The following is a 15,226-nucleotide window of genomic DNA, read 5'->3' on the forward strand; positions in this document are numbered from 1 at the left end:
GCCAGCAATGAAGATAAAGCACAAGTTGTATAATTAGGAAACCACAACCCAGTTAGTGCCGGCAATGCAAGCACTGTATCATAATGATCTTTGGTGACGGGGGTGAAACAGACTTACCTTTCCGGAGTTGGGAAAGACCTAGATCCTTGAGTGAACCAGCTCCATGGAATAAGTAGCTGGATGTGAGCGGCGGGGCTCCCACGTGCGCTGCCCCCCAGTGTCACCCGCAGCCCCGCTGTCTTTGTGCTGAGGACAGGCGGGGGTGTGTGTGTCTGCGCGCGGGAGAGCGTGTGACAGTAGGCAGGCTGTGGCCAGTGCAGCCAGCTTTGGCTGGCTTATATAGCGAACTCCTTCCTCTGTAATGGGACGCCTCGCCTCCAGACATCCTTTCCCACTTTTTCAGTTGGCGAATTAAAGGAACAGCCCTCCCAGCGGAACAGGGTTTGCTCATGAAAGACACACTCACTCCCAGCTCTCTGCCAAGAAAAGAACCTATTTGCATACAATTTATTGCAAAAGTAGGAATTCCCGCTTCCCTTGCCTCCTGCCCCCAACAGGGAGCAGCTGTTAGTGAAGTGTGATTTTTGCTTTACTCCCCAAATGGGTTTTCTAATTGTGAGACAGAAGCCCAGGGAGCGAAAGAGAGCAGGATCCGCAGCTCTGGCTCGGCTGGAAACGGGCAGGCTGGAAACATGGAAAGGAGACTGGGGATCGCCCGGGCTCTGGGCAGCAGCTGCTCAGTGGCACCTCAGAGAGAGCGGAGGGGTGAGCCGAATTCCTGGAAAGAGGAGAAAAAGCCTTTCAAAAGCCTGGGGTGTTTGGGGTTTCTCCGGGCCAGCAGAGAGATAACCCGGGATTAGTTCTCAGCAGGTGGGAACAGCGCTGGGAGCACAGATCAGTCTCGCTTCTCTTTTGTGGGAGACGGCCTTGCCCAGCTGCCTGGAGGCATCATTGTCCCAGTCCCAGTGCCCTACAGGGGAGCAGCTTTTTGACACTGTTCCTGCCCTCTGCGTGGTCCTGCCTTCTAAGCTGCGTCTCCTAAGGTTCTCTGAGGTTTCTTCTCAATGCTGAACGGTGTCCTCCATGAGAGGAAAAAAAAAGTAACAAGTTAATCTTTGAAACATAAGCTGAGCCTTTGCTCTCTAGCCTGCTGTGGATTCTTTCCAAGCTCTGAGTCATCCATTAGTCTGGTGGTTAGCATGCACTGGGTATCCTCAGGGCACGCACAGGCAGTGGAGCGAGCGGGCAGGCGGTGAGGCCAGGGCACCCACACTTGAACTTGGTGGTTTTAGGATCTTGGAGGGAAATGAGGCATCAGGTAACCTGTAGCTACTGCTGGACCTTCCTTTATTAAGTCTGTATTAGGTGCCATGCAAGGTACTTCTACAGACCTTATTTCATTGCATCCTCACAACCAGAAAGTGATAGGTGTACATGCTGTCCCTTTTTTACAAAGAGGAATCTGAGGTTCAGAGAAGCAGTGAAACCTCACTGAGAGAATACACCTGGGGAGCATTTAGAATGTAACACTGGGCTCCACAATTCTTTCTATCACACATTACTGCCCAGAAACATTGTAAGATGATACTTAAACAATGTTTTATGACCTATTAGACCATAACACTGCTTGTATAAAAATCACTGCCGTATTTGAATAGGGAAGACAGGTTTTTTTCTTCCACAGAGCTAATTCAGAGATTCTTGATTTTTCAGATTAAGTACTAATAACAGAGGTTTCAATTATCCATCTGTTTTCAGCACTGAATGGTAGCAACACTACACTTGTTATTATTATTGCTCGGGGGCTTCGTTTCGCCGTCTGAAAGAAGTGGGCAAGATTAGGTCATCCCCATGGTCTCTCTGGCTCTGGTATTCTAGGATTCTCTGGTTAAGAGACCCTCCCAGACAGCAAGAAATAGTCATGCCATAAAACAGCTCAGTGGACTTCTGAACCATTTTTGCTGATTCAAATGTTGGTTGGTTTGGAAGTTTTTAATTCTGTGTTTTAGCCAAAGCATATTGTAGTAGCATGAGGCTGTGTCTTTCTACCAGTAGTGAATGCTTTCATTTCTTTTGGCTTTCCAAAGTCTACTGAATTTATCTCCTGGGTTAGGGAATAGAATATTAGAATAGTATAAAATACATGTCATATGGAATATAGACTATATTACATATAATGTATGATCGATATGTATTTGCAATTGTATGTGTGTGTAAGTGGTACAAGAGCATGTTGGAAAAGTGGGCGATGTATTTGGCTGCTTCTGGAAACATCCACCCTTGTAGTATTGCACAGTCATTGGCTGGGGCATACCACAAGTGGCTGCACCTCTCACAGGGAAAGCAAAACCAAAGAGAACCAAGCTGGCCCTCTAGGCAGGAAACAGGCCAGCGGAACAAACAAACAAGAATATTATTAAGCATGAAGTTAACTGTCAGAGAAATGTATTCCAATACCATAGAGAAGAGATGAATAGTTTCATTTACTAGCCTCTTTAAAAGAGGCTACTTGTAAAAGGAATTTTCTCCAAACGTATGAGGCATCTTAAGCCATACCTTGGCTTTGAGAGAAAGAGGCTCAGATAAGGCACTGGTTTCCAGCCATTCCCAGACCTTGTGCAGCGTCCCTTCCAGGCAAACGCGTCTGCGTATAGCACGTGCCCTCCAATACCTGCACCTCTGCTGACGCTGTACGCTACCTGGACTCCTCACGCCACCTCCTCACATCCCGCTTGGCACCCAGTTCTGCTCTGACTTCACCATGGTGCTTCCTAGATGTCTCCCACAAGAAATGCTGTCGTGCACCATAGCATTTTGTCACTCTGTTAGGACATTCATTCCCTGTACAGTTATGTCCGTGTATGTCTAGTTTTTCCTCCTGCACTCCAAGCTTCCAGAGGGCAGTGATCACACCTGCTTTTCCTTGCCTGGTACGGAGCATTGGGTATCAGTACATGTTTATTGAACGAATGAAGTAATGGAGGAACAAGTGAATGTTTGACATGCTGTGCTCTGTAATTAAATTCTTCTTTTTTCACCCATAGAACATAAGAGGGAAACTAGATTTCCCAACACACCCATTTCACAGATGAGGAAATGGGGCCCAGAGAGGAGGAATGACTTACCCAAGGCCACCTCGGCTGCTTTCCATGTGGATGGCCATCACAGTCAGAACTGAGCAACCAAACCTCAGTAGACATGACAGCAGAGGGTGCTGATGGAATTAATAACCATGCACCCTCCTGCTTGGCAGAGCACCTCTTGGCACTCAGTCTCTTATGGTTGCATTCTTCTCAGTACTATAAGCACTTTTTTCCGCATGAGAGGACAGACTGAGTGCTTGTAAACACTACCTCTGCTCGGAGTTCTCAGTCAAGACTGGTTTTTATTGTTTCTTGTTTGCAGTCCTCATTCACAGGTTGCTGGTGGAGGCTGAGGTTTGGAGGCCAGAGGGAGTGTGGGAGTTCACCTCATGCGAGATTATTCTCCTGAGGAGTTCCTGGAAGATCTATTAGACGTAATACATTTTTTTTTTTTTTCCTGAGACAGATCAGCCGGTGAGTGGAATATTAGCCAGGACTAGCACTGTCTGGGGAAGCTGAGCATCCATTTCTTTGAGAAGTCTAGCATTTACTTCCCATGGGACCCTGTACTTCCCACCAACACCTACCCACCCCTTCCCTGCTCCCGACCTCCTCCCCCTCTTCTTGGGATTCATCTAGTGTGCTAACTCCCGTCCAAAAGTCCCATGTGACTTTATATTTGCCAGAAATCTCTCCCAAAGCAATGAAGGAGCCCTGGTCCAACACAATGAGTTAGTCATTCAATTAGATGCATTTGTGTAGAGTCAAAGTTCCCCGGCTTGCTGTCTGCAAGTCTTTATTCAGTGCTCTTCTTCTCCATCTCTTCTCACTTCTCCCTCGACAACAAAGGATGAAAAATCTCAAAGATGTCATTGGTCATGGAATGAGCAGCAAGATAGAGAGCTTTCCTGCTTGGTGGAATAGGGCAAATGAGCTGTACAATCAACCAGTAAGGAGGCTGTCTGGTCAGCATGGCAAAGTGGAAAGAGCTTTGGTTTAGAGTCCGGCATTTGCATCCTGAGGCTGCATAACTTACTGTGTGACTTTGGGCGAATCTCTTCCCTTCTCTGGCTCTCTCGGTGTACTGGTTACCAAATGAGCGATCCCTAAGGAGCTTAGCAACTTAAAAATTCTAAGTACAAAATTCAAAAGAATAATTTAGAGGCCTCAAAGCCTTTGTACATTCCCAGCCCCTAGACAGACCCTCCCCCAACTTTATCCACATGGCAAATTCCTGTATTATTTTTCAAGATTTACTTCTAAGATAGTTTGCCTGACCTTACATTCCGAGAGAAGGATGCCTCACCCATGCTCATCCAGACTTCTGCTTTTCCTTTTTAGCACATTGTATACTTGCCTTTTTAGCTCATCAGACCGTGAGTGCTGGGAGGGCAGGCACCGTCCCTTTTCCTGTGCTAACACGTCTGTGTGCAGACAGCGGCTGTTCATTGTCGGTGCCCGTGCTGTGCCACTCGCTAATAATTGTGAATATCGCTTCTGCATATCGTGGTGTTTAGAATGGCATGTGACCTATGGCAGGATTTTTAGGTAAACCACAAACCTTCTTGAAATGATTTACTATATGATTAGAGCTCTTATTGTTATCACTGATTTTTACTCATCCAGTTCCCCAAAGGGACTATGAGAGTTCCCTGGGGTTGAGAACTGTGCCTTTCATCTCAAATTACTGGAAAGTCAATTAATATTCCCATGAAATGACTGATTGGCCAGATGATGGAAAAGATGGAAGCAGCATAAGATTGACGTGAGCAGTTCTGGGTTCCAATCATCTTGACAATTAACAAGGTGAATTGTCTTGAGGAAATCATATCTCTTCTCTGAAACTCAGATTCCTTATTAGTGAGACAGGTAAAATATCTCTGCCTTAAGTCCCTCCCACAGTCGGCGTGGAGACCATGTAAGAGCGGAAGAAAGGTGCTCAGTCAACTGTGATGCCCTATGCAGATTTTTTTTTTTTTTTGATGATGAATGATTTCCCTCCCCAAATTTCAGCCAAAAGCTCACACTGGGCACAGATGTATTGTGCATGAATCCCAGCTTCTAACTAAAATATTTCTGGGCTCTGTGGGGGTTAGAAGGGGAGAAAAGGGAGTTGAAGCCACCACCAGGGGCTGTCTTGTCTGCTTACACTTTCTAAAGACTACCTTTTAGCTGGAGACTGAAGGGGAAGAGGGAGACAATACAAAAGGCCAGCAGTGACCAGTGCTAAGTTGGAAGTCTGGAATTGTGGGAGAGCGTGGGAGGTGGTTTTGGTCATCATTGCTGGTGCGCACCCAGGCTGTTGTGATAAACGCAAGTGACTCAGACCATCTCAGGGCTTAATGCAGGTTACAGAGGGAATACACAGCTTTGAAGTCAGTGCAGACTGACTTTCTTTGACTGACTTTCCACAGCTGTGTTAGATAACTAACTAGCATTTAATTTGTCCCTTTTCTTATTTCCTTATTTCTCTTCCTTGTTTTTTCTTAGATTTCTTTTGTGGACAGTGATGAATAACAGAGGCTCACGTGGATTGAATAGTTCCCAATAGGTGGGTCCTTCTTAAGTGGTTACATGCGTGAAGTTCAGTGATCTTTACAGTGAGTCCATTAGGTGGATACTGTCATGATACCCATTTTGCAGATGGGAGTTGTGAGGAACAGAGAGCTCGAGTAAATTGTCCAAGACACATGAGTCATAAATGGCAGCAAGAAGATCCAAGCCCAAGCTGTGGACTCTATCCCCAGCCTCCTATGATTGTGGGCGCTTCCTTATGTACTTAGTTTAACAGCTATGCAAAGGCAAGGATGGCATTCCTGGCCTCAGACGGACCAGTCTGAGTGGTTGTGGAGTTTGGCCGTAACAGCCTAATGAGGCACGAAGGGCTTTGCTTACGTTTCTCTGGGCACTGTGGCAGCAGGATGCAGCGAGAAGCCTGCCTCTGTCTGTGCTAATGCTGGAATTGTGGAAGTATCTGGCATGAATTTGATTTCCATCCTAATTCAGCCACAAACTAGTTAGGAAACGGAGTGGGACCCTGGACAAATTGTTTTACTTCTTTGTTCCAGGTCCCTCATTTGTGAAACGGGCACATTAATAAGAAGCGCTGTTTCGAGTCATTCTTAGGATTAAAGGGAATGTACTTGGTCAAATGTTCATGTTTGCCACACTCTGAAATAATCTCGAAGTGATGGCTATTGGCTATTCTAGGCAAGAAACTTTTTTCTATTCTGGGCCTTTACTTTCTCATCTTTAAATGATAGAAAAGATAACCTAGGAGTTATCTTCCAGAAATGTGCTCACTGAAATAAAAAGGGTTAAGAAAAAAAATGTGTAAACATATAAAAAAATCCATAGCACCTTCTGTTACAGGCCTTGGGAATCCCAGGCTGACCAAACTGAGTGTACTGGTTACTCTGTTTACTCAAACATCCTTCGTAGATTACTTCCCCCCACCACCCCCTTCCTGTTATGCACAGACAAACACACACACACCAGCTCACTGAAATGAGTGTTTTCCTAAAGGGACGTATAGTTTTGGAACAGCAGGCTTTAAGGGCCCTGTTCTCCCATTGTTTTCCGAGTCTTTACACGTACTGTGTCTTCAAGTGATGCTGGAAAATTCCCCTCTTTTCAGAGCCAGCTGGATGGTGTTGCTTGCCTGAGAGCTGGAAGCTCCACCAGCAGGGCCTGGGGTTGATGCACTGCTGTCACAGAGGCAGGGCAACCACGTTCCTGTCTGGGGAGTCCCCTGGGCTGGCCTTGGTCCTCCTTTCCTCCCAGTAGCAGGAGTGGTGGCAACTATCCTCACTCACATTGCTAGCAACATTACAAAGCAGTAACCATTTCAGTCCTCACACCTAAGCTTTCTCCATCTTACAGGTGAGGAGAGGTCAAGAGACTTGCTTCAAGTCGCAGAGCCAGTGTGTGGTTAGATGGAAGTGCGGAACACTGGACTCTGGTTTCCACTGCAGAAACCACTTGTAGAGAGTGTTATATTATCAGTCTTGTAGGGGGAGCAAAGTTTGCCACCCCAAAACGTCTCTTTGGCATGCACATTATTTTTGAGCTGAAAACAATCAAGGCCCAAAAGACTCAAGAATTCTTTCTTTTTACCTACCCCTTAGGGGCCTAAAGAATTTAGATAAAAGGCCTGTTCCTAGAATAGAGCTGTCGGGAGGTGCCCACAAGGAGCATAGGCTAGGTGTGGTGGTGAAGGAAGCTTGAGCAGGGCCTAGAGAGCAAATGTTTGTTTACCAAACATTTGTTTCTCCATTTCCATGTCAATTTCCTTCCTCCCCTTTGAAGTTCCAAACTACTACCCCAACGTGCTCTTTTGTCTTGAGCTGAAGATGGTGTTAAGGTAGGGGTTTCAGCCCTCTGGGGAGTTACTTAGTTTCTCTGGGTCTTTTCCCATGTATACGTGTTATTAAAGTTTTGTTTGATTTTCTCCTGTTAATCTGTCTCATGTCAATTTAATTCTTAGACCAGCCAGAAGAACCTAGAAGGGCAGAGGAAAACTTCCTCCTCCCTGACCATATTAGAGGGTACAGTGGTATAAATGATTTGCAACTAGGCAGACTTCAGTTTAATCCCAGCTCTGCCATGTATTCGTGTGTGAAGTGTTTCAAATTCCTTTACTCCTATGAGCCCCATCTGTGTCTTTGTCTGTAAAATGGGAGAGAGGATACCCACGCCACAGAGCTGACAGGACTGTGGTAGGCTGAGTAATGGCCCCCCAAGATATCCAAGTCCTCACTCCCCAGAACCAGTGAATGTTAACCTTCTACGGCAAAATCGACTTTTCAGATGTGATTAAGAGTTATTTACATGCGGAGATGATCCTGGATGCAACCACAAGCGACCTTGTAAGAGTGAGACAGAGGGAGATTTGACTCCAGGAGAGGAGAAGCGTTGTGACCATGGGATAGAGATTGAAGTGATGTGGCCAGAAGCCCAGGGATGCTAAAAGACGCAAGGAACAGATTTTTCCCTGGAGCCTCCAGAAGGAGCCAGCCCTGTGGACAACTTGGTTTTAGCCCAGTAAAACTCGTTTCAGACTCTGCCCTGCAGAACCGTAAGAGAATGAATTTCTGTTGTCTTAAGCCATTCAGTTTGTGGTAATTTGTTAAAACAGCCGCGGGAAACTGATACAAGCACTAAATGGGCCTGCCTTGTGCATAACAGGGCCTGAAAAATGGTGGCTCCATCTCACTAGATTTTCAAATGCCTTCTTGTTGCATCTCCTTGCATGTGACTTTTTAGGTATTGGCTGAAAGACAGTCAGGGAGAAGGAAGTTGGAGGGAACTGCCGCCTGCACCATTAGCCTGACAGTTTTGAAGTGGCCTCTTGATGTGGGAACTTTGCAGTGTTGAGTGATTTAGCCCAGGGAGAGGAGTGAAGCTGGACTTAAAACATTGCATCCTTATCATTCCAGAGTCAGCCTGACTCTAGTAAGTGTCACGCTTATCTGAGTAGCTGCTCATCTATAACCCTGAGGATTCACCCAGAGCACACTTTGTCAAGTTGAAAAGAGCTAAGAGATCACCGAGCTCAAATGAGAGATAAGTAAGGAGGCCCAGAGCCTTGCCGGTTTTGCCCACACGCTGTGAGTCGTGGTCAGCTGAGGCTAAAACCCATGCCTGCTTGTTCTTGGAATAATGTTTCACATGAAGGAAGCAGCTTGTTGAGATTTCTGAAAGACCCACAAACCCCAGAAAAGTTTATAGCTTAAAAAATCCTTCACACAGACTGAGCTGCTTCTACTTAGAAAAGACGCAAAAAAGTGACTGAGAGGAGCAAGCAGACACACGCCAGGCTCCCCGCTCCCTCTGTGCTTCTGCGCATGATCTCCAAGCCCGGCCTCTCTCTTCTGCTTCCCTCTGGTTTCCATTCTGCTCAGTGATCTCATCGGAGGGAGCTGCGGTATCTGGGGACCAAAGGAACCCCTTAGTGAGATGTCAAGCGGTCTCAAATCTTTCAGACACTGTCTTAGAGAATGGCCTCTGTAGGGGAAGTTCAAAGGCTTCCTGAACGCCTTGGAACACCTGCCCAGGCCAGGATTGGACTCGGCTTGCAGATGGTGGTATATGGGGAGTGCTATTCTGTGAGTATAGATACATGACTCATCGTTTGAGACAGATGATAGATGATTTCCTTCATGGAAATACTTTATATGGGAATTACGGTGAAGACTTGATAATCCCTATGGACAGGAGCGGGCGGGGGCCCGGATGAATCAGAGAGACAGCTGCATTGTAGACCAGCTGAGGGGTGCTTGCTTTGAAGTATATCCTGCCAGTAGCTCCTCTAAGCTGATACAGTATTGCCAACGTGGGATATTCTGGGAGCCCGGGTTAATGAGCAGAAATCAGTAGTACATGGTGATTTTCCAAAGAAGTCAAAGTGCCCTCGTTCTTTAGCAAGTTCTAATCTTGCTTGCACACTTAATCTAATAGGTGATTTATATAAAATTGCTGACATTTGATGACATTTGACCTACAGAATGGCACTTAGATATCAGTTCAGTGAATGAACTTAGGTCTTTCTAAGGTCCCAGCACCATGGTGGGGTATGGAAAGAGCAGAGCCACTCACTTCTAGGGGTGCAGGCCTGTACCGTGCGGATTCCTGCCCAGGCCAGAGAGGAACGAGGCGTGTAACTGGTTTCCAGGTGTTCTGGGCCACATAAGAGCCCTGGGTTCCCGAATAAGAGAAACAACTCTCAACACAGTTGAGATTTAAGTTTACCGGTTATTTGCTGTGTGTTTGTTTGTTTGTTTGTTTATATTTTACCAGTTACCAGTTACTTGGGTGAGGACAGGGCAGAATGGCATGGTTGAGAGAAATGAAGCAAAATAAAGAAATGAGATGCTTTATTATTGTAGAGTATTGTACCTACTACTGGATTACATACATAAAGCTACCAGCTTATGGCCAGCTACAGAAAAAGCTAGGTGTTTTTTCTTTCTTCCCATGGAGAATAATAACAAATGAAGTACTAGCTTCTCCTGTTTCAGGGAAGTTGCATGACGGTGGGCGAGATGATACCTGCAGGTATGCCAGCCTTCCTGATCCTGAGCATCCCTTTGGCTAGGAAGTACCTGAGACTTAATTCACCATTTCCTTTGGGCATCAGATGGTCCCTTCCCCAAAGGTGCTGAGATCAGAGGCTAAAGAGTTTGTCTGCAAGATTTCTGAGCCCTTTTTGCTGTCTAACCCAAACAATCCAATAGGAACATCTGGTTTCCTTTGGGGAACAGAGCAGAATGCCAATGTCAAAATCATTCCCTCAGTCTTGAATAACCCAACAGGATTTAACCAGCACCTTGAACAGTGGCTGGCACCTAGCAAATGCTCTATAGTTATTTGTTTCGTGAGTGGTTGAATTTAATCATCTTTGAAGTGCAAAGTTGGGTGTGGAAAATCTGGTTCACCGTTTTTCTGTGTAAAAGCGGCCAGTTTAATTGAATACAGAGTTATCGATTGTCTATGTTTGTCTGAAGCAATAAAAATAACAACTCCAGTCTTTCATTCCTGATGGTTGGCCGTTGTGCGAGCAGAGTTGGCAGCAGTTAGAGTTGCTAAGGTCTAGAACTAGTAGCTTGGAAGGTATCAGAGGAGTAATTTTGTTTGAGTTCTGATTTGCTTGGCAGATGCCCTCTACGGCACCAGTGTCTTCGTTTTACAAGTTTTATTTATTAGACGTGGACATGGATCCCACCTCGGGATCGTGTCCCAGGGATTAAAAGGTGATCCATCCAGCTCTGAAAGTTTATAGACCCATGGGGAGGACAGGCGCAGAAACACGTAAGTGCAACCCACTGTGATACGTGCTGCAGTGAAAGTCACCACAGGAGGTGGTGATGAGGACACAGAGGAATAAAGAGTCTAATCTTTCCATTCCTTTAATACTTCCGGTGTCAGGATACTCATTATCTTAGAAGAAAATACAGAGAGAAATAGTGCATTAACTTCTATTCACTGAGTGTTTTTTAAATGAGTATCTGCTGTGTGCCATGTACTATGTCAGGGGCTAGAAAGACAGTGAATAAAAGAGATGCAGTCCCCACTGTTACAGAACTTTCAAAATCAAGGGTGAGATATCCATTAAACGTGTAAATACACAAATAAGCATTTAATTACAAACAGTGATGAGTGTGATGAAAGAAAAGCCAAGTGGCTGTGAGACACTATGCACTGGTTCCTACTACGCTGGTCTCAGCTGAGTCCTGAGAAGTGAGTATTTTAGTCTCCATCTTGCTGAAGAGTTAGCTGAGGCTCCCAACTGTAAAGTGCTTTGCCCAAAGCCACACAGCTGGTAAGTGTCGGAGCAGGGATTAGAACCCAGAACCGTCCAATGCCAAGTACAGTGCTTTCTACTCCATGTCCTCCCTAAGGAGCCTCATGGTATATGGGCCACCCCATTCAGGGACAGATAATTAGAAACATGGTCATTAAAAAAATAGATAAACAAGATTACACTGTATAGCACAGGGAAATATACACAAAATGTTATGATAAATCACAGAGAAAAAAATGTGACAATGAGTGTGTATATGTCCATGAATGACTGAAAAATTGTGCTGAACACTGGAATTTGACACAACACTGTAAAATGATTATGAATCAATAAAAAATGTAAAAAAAAACATATTCTTTCTCTGCAACATACTACATCTATGCCTTTAACATGTGCCACCAATTAAGGGGTTAATTATGTGCATACTGCCTCATGCTGATTTATAATTGTGGGCAAGTTTTGTTTAAGTAAGAGCATGGAAAGTCTGATTCTTCCACTCAAATCCACCCACCTTCTGTCTAGGCTGATGCTGAATGTAAAAGTTCTCATTAAATACTCATTTGTTTAGAACTCAGACTTTGGGATTTGTATGATGTTGCATACAGACTCCACAATAATGGGCTAAGATAATACAGTGGCTCTGAGTTTGGACTTTAAATCACGGAGACCTGGGTCCAAATCCCAGCTCAGTTACTCATAAACCGGATGCTCCTGGGCAAGACTGTTCACCTCCTAGAGCCTCGGTGTCTTCATCTGTAAAATGGAGATAAAAACATACACTCAGGTCATTAGGAGTCAGTGAGATATGTGGTTAGTACCCTGCTAGGACATAGACCTGCCAGACAGTAGGTAATTATTATTACTTCTAGATTTTCCTCTTTATTGAGCAAATATCATCTGAACCATCAAACAAAGCTAACTCCCAGCTTTTTACTTCACTTCTAAAACTAGATAAGGAGTTGGAGACTCACCGTATTTTGTTTCTCCCCTGAATTCTTCCCCCTGCCTTTAGTAAGCAGGGGTCTGATTTGTTTCATTCTTCAGTTTATGCCAGTGGTTTTCAATAGGGGATGATCTCTCCCCCTACCCCAACCAGGGGGCATTTGGAAATGACTGGAGACATTTTTGTCTGTCACAGCTTGAGGCGGGGAGCACTTCCAGAAACTAGTGAGCAGAGGCCAGGGATGCTGTTGAATATCCCACAGTGTGCAGGGCAGTCCTCATGACGAAGAATTACGTGGCACAGGTATGTCAGTAGTGCTGAGGCTGCCAGTTTATGCCCTCCAGCGCATGCACACACACACGCACACACCCCATACACGCTCATACACACACACACACCACATACACGCTCACACACACACACACACCCCCCATACGCGCTCATCCACCCCTGTTCCTTGTCGGCGAGCTCCAGGATGATGTCATGCGGAGGGGAACCCACACAGGCCTGTGGTGAGACACAGCGCACGTGGGGGATCTCGCCATTTCCGTGCAGACCCCTCACCTCAGCATTGCAGCCGCCTCATATCCTGCCGTGGTCCCTCCTGGGACCCGAGGGGAACCTCGCAGCAGATGGGGTTTCGCTTAGTCACAGTCTCTGTGGCCAGATCCGATTACATCAGCAGCCGCTCTGGCTGGGAGAGACCCACCGTTGCCTGGAGCTCTCTGCGCTGGCCTTTCACCTTCTAAGACCCAAATTCATCCCAAGACAGTGGAGGAGAGGAGCTGGCTTGCAGTTCTGTCTATTAAAAGGAAGAAAGCTGAGAAATAGAAAAAAGCCAAACGGATCCCGGTATCTTCTTTTGAGGGACTTGATATTTCTGTCTGTGTGTTTCTTGTGTTTAGCATGACAGGTGGTGAGTATCCAGTAACTTTTTAAAAAGAAATATATAAATGATAGAAATCTTGAAGGTGTTTGTATTTCATATGAAAGAATAAGGATGGGTACTAATTATTATGTCTATAACGAACTGTTTTGTGTGTCATTTTAGACAGTGATGTGTGGATTAGCACCTCCGCTTGAGAGCTCATACAGCAGAGGGCGAGCCAAGCTGGCTTACCCAAAGGGCAAGAACTATTACGTGGCAAAGACCAGATTCCAACCCGTGCCTCACTTCCTTGGAGGCCTGGGTCTTAACCACTTAGCTAGATGCCTCTTGCTAGTGAGGAGAGAGCTGACCTTTGGCAGAAAGCATGGCTAATACAGGACCTCCCAGCTGCTGCAGAGTGACGACGGAAGAGTCTGGGATGCCTCTTGGCGTTGCTCTGCAGCAAACAGGTGATGTGCGCCGCTAGTGCCTCCTGTCTCTCACCTGGGCCTGCATTTGCACCTGGCCACATTGCTGCTGCCTTCTGTCTCTAGCTCTGGGTGTTACCTGCCATCATTTGACCTATCCTCTCAGAATACTTGCTTTTATGGTTATCTGATTCATAGTGTCATGGGCTCAAGGGTGACATGTATTCAGATAGAGAGTGTATTTATTGGAGTCACAACACTTGCTGTCACAGAAAAAAAAATTTTTCAGTGGCTTAACAAGATGGAAGTTTACATCTTGCTCATATAAAGCCCTGCGAGGGGGTTGGCTTTCTTTGAAACAGTGATACCAGAATCTTTCAATCTTATGTGTCTACCAGCTTGGCTTCCATAGAGAACGTGCTTACTTGCAGTAAGCCAGCAGAAGCAGAAAGAGCAAGGAGACTGCACGGGTGGGCTAAGGACCAGAATGTCATAGTAGTGGCATCCCATTGCTAGGACCCAATCACATGGCCACACTTAAGTGCAAGGAATGCTGGGAAACGTGGTTTATCTAGTTGTCTTAGGAAGGTGAGGAAGTTAATTTTATGAGTAGTTAGATAGCCCCTTCCGCTGTGAGGATCTCTGAAAGCTTGAAAGATCTCTTGAATTTGGAAGAGATGGTCAGGGATTTGGGGGAATCCCAAATTTAGGTAAGAGATTTGACTGTGCCCCTCAGATCTCACCTTTCAATTGATGACTTAACTTTTTCTACATATAGACCTCCCTCCTAGTGATGATGATGGGCTGGGGACAAGGGGTGAGCAACCCCTGGGGGCTGTGTAAGGGAGCAAAATTTGCCACCCAAATTGTCTCCTTGGCATGTGGATTATTTCAAGCCGAAAACAGTCAAAGTCCAGAAGACTCAGGGAGAATCTCTGACCTTCTCCCTAGCTACCTAGAAGAATTTAGATGGAAGGCCTGTTTCCAACATAGAGCCATCACCAGAGATATCTGCAAAGTTGGGGTAAATGTGCTGGAAGCCTAGAAAGCAGAGTCCACTCAGTGCCCCATTGTCTCTGCAGGGCCCAGCAAGCATTCATTTACCAAGCATTTGCTTCTCTGTCTCTATGTGGATTGCCTTCCTCCCTTTTAACAACCTACTATCCCCAGCATCATCTTTTGTCTTTAGCTGAATATTGTATTTAAGTTGAGGGTTTTAGCCATTTTGGCGAGCTGCTCAGTTTTCCTGGGTCTCTCCCATGTACACATGTTAAACTCTTGTTTGATTTTCTCCTGTTAATCTGTCTGTTAATTCCTAGAGCAGCCAGAAGAACCTAGAAGGGTCCAGTAGAATTTCTTCCTCCCCAACACTGGACTAGGTCAACAGATTTGCAGGATGAAAATGGAACTCTTTGGAAAGAAAGATCAGTGGGGCCCTCATCTCTGTTCCATGTGAATCTGCTCATATTGTAATGAATTCATTGATTTATTCATTCCACAGACACTCGTTTGAACATACTGTGTACAATGCTAGGCAGCAGGGATCTAAGCATCCAGTCTCTGCTCTTGAAGAGCTTACAGTCGAGTGTGAAAAAGAGGAGA

General features: G+C 45.6%; 1 protein-coding gene across 4 annotated transcripts in view; it reads right to left on the reverse strand.

Annotated features, from left to right (window-relative positions):
- The window catches only part of TNC (tenascin C), a 91,192-nt gene extending 90,863 nt beyond the window's left edge, over window positions 1-329 (reverse strand). For 2 of the 4 annotated variants that reach the window (XM_015245355.3, XM_031677466.2), the window contains exon 1: window positions 118-329. The gene's annotated coding sequence lies outside the window, so the exon portion shown is untranslated. The remainder of the gene's footprint in view (window positions 1-117) is intronic. The other 2 variants (XM_072959998.1, XM_031677472.2) reach the window with 1 other exon arrangement.
- Window positions 330-15,226: the final 14,897 nt, after the last annotated feature.

This window comes from Vicugna pacos, chromosome 4 (assembly GCF_048564905.1).
Source record: "Vicugna pacos chromosome 4, VicPac4, whole genome shotgun sequence".
Classification (NCBI taxonomy): Eukaryota; Metazoa; Chordata; class Mammalia; order Artiodactyla; family Camelidae; genus Vicugna; species Vicugna pacos.